Source organism: Gavialis gangeticus, unplaced genomic scaffold (genome assembly GCF_001723915.1).
Source record: "Gavialis gangeticus isolate Ggan-Ray unplaced genomic scaffold, GavGan_comp1, whole genome shotgun sequence".
Classification (NCBI taxonomy): domain Eukaryota; kingdom Metazoa; phylum Chordata; order Crocodylia; family Gavialidae; genus Gavialis; species Gavialis gangeticus.
Window position 1 is genome coordinate 4,390,636 of NW_017729018.1, and position 6,437 is coordinate 4,397,072.

A 6,437-nucleotide genomic window follows, 5' to 3' on the forward strand; every position below is an offset into this window, starting at 1 on the left:
CCCCCTGGCAGCACCTGGTGAGCACCGGGGCTTTTCTTTAAAGTACCGGGGCGGGGGGGGGCAGCCATGGGGGGGCTGGCAGGGTTCCCCCATGGTCCCCCTCCCCCACCCCAGTACTTTCCAGCTCAGAGTGGCTGCAGCTCCCTGCTGCAGCCACTCGGGACTGCCTGAATCAAAGCTTTCTAAATCTTTTCAAAGCTCTCTGAAGCTTCGGCATCGATTCATACCTTTAAATTGGTCCCCTGATTTGATTTGGATTCAGAGATTCAGCCACCGAATTGGGCCCAACAGACTCACCACCCGAAGCTTTGCACAGCCCTAGTGCGCATGCATGTCCAGTGCATGCCACAAACTGCACACACCACACATGCAGGCATTTGCCACACTGCTAATTTGCAGCATGGTGGGTGTTTTTGACATTGGGGTACCGCACATGGCTGCAGCATGCGCCACCTGAAACTGGAGCCTGGCTAGCCAGAGTCATGCTCTGGCTGCTGGCCAGGCTCCGTCTGCTGAATCACTGCCACTGGAGCCACAGGAAGCTGGATCCTAGGTAAGCCTGCTGGGATGAGCCCTGGTTCTGGCCCCAGCCTCTCCTACCCCACCCGAGGCAACTTGCCATGTACCAGAGCACACCTGCAAGAGTATTCTTAGGGGACAAATAGCAGCAGCATGGCTATGTGCCACTGCTGTTTGTCCCTGCGGAAAACACATATGCGCGCTTGTCTGGACACACCCTTTATGGCTGCAGACTCAGGTAAGATCTCAAAGCTCATGCTACTGACTGATGACTGTTGAAGCTTCTGAAGTTAGACCGCAACACATTAACAATCCCCTCCAGAATGTGGGAATAGATAGCCCACCCCTCACCAAACACTCCTCCTCGTCTCTGAGCTTACAAGGATCCATAATATCCCAACTTCTTTGTTACTGATTAAGACAAAAAGGAGAGACAAAAAGATCCCAGAGGCCTAGTGATCAGTGGTATGCAGATATCTCGCACTCAACTGCTGTCAAATGTAGGAAATCTGACATCCCTTTAAGTCAGCTGGCTCAAGCAGAAACCAAGACAAGACCAGAATGATGCTGGTCTGAAAGCAAAGATACATTAAAGAACTAGCCAAAACATTGTTTCTGCCTTCCACTGGAACATACAGCACCCAACTAGGCAGAGCCATGCAGACTCAAGACCTGTTTGACTTCATCATAAGCCTGGATAACTAGGTGCCATCCTTTACATCCATCTTGTCAGAAAGCCATACCCCTTCCTCATAAGAAAGAACTTGATCACAGTGAATCAAGCATTTTTCACTTCCAGTATAAATTTCTGTAGTTTGCTGAATCTAAAGCTGTATGCAAAGGTAATGCCAAGGGTGCAGACTGCTCACCATCTTATAACTGAACCTGCTGTGAGCACAACAGCCTTATGGTCAGGTTCTTCAACTGCTTCTCAGGAAGCTTCTGATGCCAATGATCCTGATCTATTAATTGCTTTGAAAATTAACCCTGACTACATTAGAGACGGCATTGTGATCTGTACGCTGCACTGCAGTTGTGCTCAGCCAGAACTATACAGATGACGAAACACCACAAAGACCGCAGGATTAACAATTCATATTTGGCAGGTTCTAACCAAGGAATACATTTCTAGAGTCTGACCATCTTTAGGATATACCATATAGCTTTGAAAAGCTTTATATCATGAGGAACTACTACCAATGAAACCAATGTTAGATCTTTGCTTGGGGCAGGATTAAAGAACACAGAACAAAACAGAACTGAGTTTTACCCTCATACAGAGACATACAGAAGATTCCATTAGGTCCACACAAGATTTGCTTTACTAACACTTAACTGAAAGGGACATGAATACTACGGCAGTGACTGAGCATCATCTTCCCCTCGCTAAGGCAGGGGAACAGTCTACCAGGAAGAAATATTGTATTCCCACCCCCCAAAAAAAGAAAAAAGAAAAAGGCAAGTATACTTTCAGACCAATGGTATAAACATGCAGATCAATGCAGGACTCAAGGGGGAATGATGGTTTTTAAGACGATGCAAATTTTATTGCTTGCATACAAATGCCAGATCCCAAGTGAGAAAATTCTTATAATCCCCTTCCTCTGCCCAATCAGCTGCTCTGGTTTCTGCCCCCTGCCCTGTATTCCCTTCCTGCTCTGCTTGCTGCTCCCTGCCCTATCTGCCACTGTTCTTCTTGTCCCTTCCGCGATCTGCCACATGCCACACAGAGGCTGCCTATGTCACTTGTGGCATGACTGCTACAGGCCGTCTACCCCAACTTAGTACATGCCCAAGTTTTACCAGAGAGCCTGAATCAATGGCCTCTGATCCCAAAAGAAGAACTTTGCACTTGTTTAATAAAAACACCTGATAAGTTTCCTTATCACAGAAAGACAAACAGAAAGGGCAACATGAAAGGCAGAATGGAAGAACAGCTCTAAAAAAAAAAAAAAATTTCAATTCAAAGGCCTCAATGAATAACGGAAGCTGTAGCAAAACAACGTAACAGTTGAAGTCCCCTTCTCCTTGGATGCAAAAAAAAAGACGTTTAATAAAAAGGCAGAGAAAAAAAAAAATCAAGCTCAATTCCAGCAGATCTTGTCAGGAACCTACTTTTAGCATTTGCGATATTAAATCTCAGGTGAATTTCTTCAGAACCTCTGGTTATCTATATCTATGCTATTAACTCCCACTGATACAATGGACCACATTCTTTGCTGCCTATACTTTGTATACTTGGTACCCTCATCTATATCAGTGAAAGATGTGAATAAAATGCTACAATTTTCCACAGGTATTAAAGGGTTACCCACTAATAAGAGTCAGGCCTAACTGAATTATTACTTCTTATAAAGCAACCAGAAACTAAACTGAATATATCACAATTAGAGTTTGACTTCTCACTTCCTCTGTACACAAGCAGGAACAACATACAGCGTGACAAACCCAGCTTCTCTCAAAGTACTCAACTGCTGTACCAGTACTTTGAGATGGAAAGACTCTCTCTGCAAGAGGAAAATCATTCCGTTTCTATGTCCCTTCAATCCTTGGCCTCTGCCAAGACTGCCAACAGGGGATGCAAAGGGCCAAATGTGCTCACTTCATGTACTGACCCCTGCTGTCAGAATTCCTTTATCCAAAGGTATTTTACATAAATTACTGGACAGAGAACAGGAAATTAAAAGTGTGTCAATAACAACAAGGAAAATTAAAAACAGAATCTAAGTCCTGCAATTATTTTTTTTTTGAAATAAACTGGATTGCACTGTACATAGGATACAGATCATATGAAGAAGGGACTGTTTTCCACATTAAATAATCCAAATTCAGACTATACGGATTCTAGATGGGGACACATAAGAATAAAAGGAAGAAAGGTTACTGTATACAGTTCCATGAAATACTCTGACTATACACAAAACATATGGGCTTACTTTTTAGTAGCTTATGTTCTACTTAAGAAAACTTTGCTAGATAGTTTGAGAAAAAAAATGGTTACTGCATGGGTAATCATGAGCACAAAAGATGGTACAGCTCAGCTACAACACCTGGCCTGAAACTTCCCTACTGAGCTGTCTTTCAAGCCAATACTGTACAGTTCAATAAAAGCCCTGAAGATCTGACTGGAGAAACATCTAAATACTTTCACCATATTCATACATATACTATAAAAATAACTATACTTATTAGAATGTAGGTACTATTAGAATTTACCTTGATATTTTTGTTTTTTTTAAACAACCCATAAGAGGAATACAGGTTGTTAAAAGGCAAACATCCAGAGAACATCTGCTTTACTGAAACAAAGTATTAACAGAAGCTGATAGATCTAAAAACAAAACATTTAATTCTCAATTCCACCTCCTTACAGAATTTTCCTGAAAAACAAGCAATTAAAAAGGAAGTCAGTTTGATCACTGCATCCAATATTTCCACTACTTAGAATTCAATGTGGTTCCTGGCCATCTATGAACAAAAATAGTAAGTCACAACATTTATAACTGTAGCAGCCCCTATTGACAGCTACACAGAATTCTGTTTGTACATTAAAAACAATTTTTAATATGACAAACTGTTACCAGCAGGAGAACTGCTTTCAGTGATGAACCCTTAAGCATGAAGCACTGGGCTAGCATCATTAAACACACTAATTTGATAAGACTCAGCATTTCTCCCCAGGAAAGTGAGCACAGTGCCTTCAAGAGAGCTACAAATCAAATAAAATTCATTCAAGCAATGAAGTTTAAGACAGGAGCTTTGACAGATAACCCCAAGATGATCTAAGGTTTCATTTAGCTTTAATGACTATTCTAACGAAAAGCTCTTTCCTAGTACAAAACAAAAAAGCTGACTTCAGTGTTTCTAAACCACTGAGTAATAAACTGCAGATCAGGAGCAGTACCTTTTAAAAAGGTATTAACAGAACCTTCTGATCTTAAAATACACGGAAAAAGAAAATGCTTGGGAGGAGACAGCCAATAAGCTTTTACATATTGGCTGCTTGTTTATATACAGGCCAGACCAGTGATACTATATTGTTGCTTTTAATATGTATTCAGTGGGGTTTGAGAGCTGAATTTGGGGATAGCTCCCAATGGGTATGCCCATCATGCCATGAAAGGCACCATCATAGTTACTGCTACAGCTGACAGTGAGACAGTCAGTCATATTAATCTGAAGTCAAGTAAAAGCCAGGCTAGATGTGTACATTATAGACTAACCAAAATATGCACGTATAATTAGGGGCCTACCGAATTTGCAGCAGAAGGCAAAAACTGCTGTTTTAAATATGGTGCTGTTCTTGCATCCTGCTGCTGATTGGCCAAAGGGCCCCGACAGTCCTTGTGGTCTCTGACCAGGGAGGAGGCAAAAACAGCACCATATTTAAAACTACAGTTTTCACTTTCCCACCAATCAAGAGCAGATGGAGAGTGGGGAGCATTGGGGTCCCTCCGCCAATCAAATGAAGAGGGGACACACAGGGGGACCTGCAAAATTAAAAGCCATTGGGCACCCCACTCTGATGTGAATTCAGTAGGTCTCTATGTAAAGTATTATTTAGAGCTGTGCATATTGGATACCCAACCATCTCTTTAAGCCCCTGGACACACCACATACCGACTCAAGGATCCGTCTGCAGTCTTGTCATGAATACTGAGGCCGTGCCCAGCTCACAAGAGCCATAGGGACCTACTGAAGCTATATATATATATATAGCACAAGTTTTTGTGGGCTGAAACTCACTTCACCTGCATGAAAGCAGATGAAGTGAGCTTCAGCTCACAGAAAATTGTGAAGTGTGCACACACGCACACACCTACCCCCGGGGTGCCTCGAGATCCTTTCAAGAACGCCACAAGCTGCCACACAATGTTAGCACTGCTAAAATGATTCACAAGATAAACCACGAGGTTTTAAACAAGAATCTATGGTGTCCAAAGCATTCTGCCCTGGTAGCCTGAGTTCGTGACAGCAAAAGAACTGCACTATTATTTTCCTATCATCAAAAATAAATGAAAACTAAGTGCTAGCACTTTCTGAGGGGCGCCTTGAGTCTAAAAGAGCACATCTAGATGTGCACGAAGGTGCTTTTTCTAACACGCATTAAAATTTAATACCTCCAATATGAGGTAATAAACAAATGCGCATTACGCTGCCTTAATGTACAGTAACAAGCGTACATGGTTTTTAAGCGATGCTTAATGTGCAGTAGACTATTTTACTGCATGTTAGCATAACTGCAGTTTTTTAGGTGACACTTTAAATCATAGTACAATAGTCTACTGCGCATTAAAAAGCATGTGTAGATGCGCCCAAAGAGTTGAGAATGAGTGCTCTAGACAGGTGCAAGTCTACGCAGCCTACTAGTGGCTGTTTCAGCAAACAAAATAAGCAGCGACTAGGCCACAGAAGATGAACTGTCCTCTCACTCCCAAGAGAGACCCTTGCCAGCCACAGCTGAAGAGCACTGGATAAGCAGAGATGCCTCATACTCGAGCTGTACGCACTGGATACCCGACCACCTCTTTAAGCCCCTGGACACACCATGTACTGACTCAAGGATTTGTCTGCAGTCTTGTCATAAATGCTGAGGCCATGCCCAGCTCACAAGACCCGAGGCAAAACGGAGAACAGCAGGATACACTCACCCAACTGTTACTTAATATATGCCAAGATATTCATCAGGACATCTTCTGACAGGTTAAATTTAGGAGGGGCTAAAACGTGAAGACTGTTACCTCCGACAGCCGTTATATGCTTTTGTGCTACTGAGAGGTGCCAGCGTGATCCTTGTGGAGGGTGAAGCCCTCTCTTTCCCAGAGGAACCGACTTGGCAGTGCAAGCCTCCCTCGCCCCCCGCCCCAAAGGACCTCCTCGAGCATTTATCAAGCAAATTCACTCTGCACGGCCCTGCG

General features: G+C 43.0%; 1 protein-coding gene across 1 annotated transcript in view; it reads right to left on the reverse strand.

Moving 5' to 3' along the window:
* Positions 1–6,437, reverse strand: part of FZR1 (fizzy/cell division cycle 20 related 1) — a 36,467-nt gene that overhangs the window by 29,891 nt on the left and 139 nt on the right. The window lies entirely within an intron of this gene.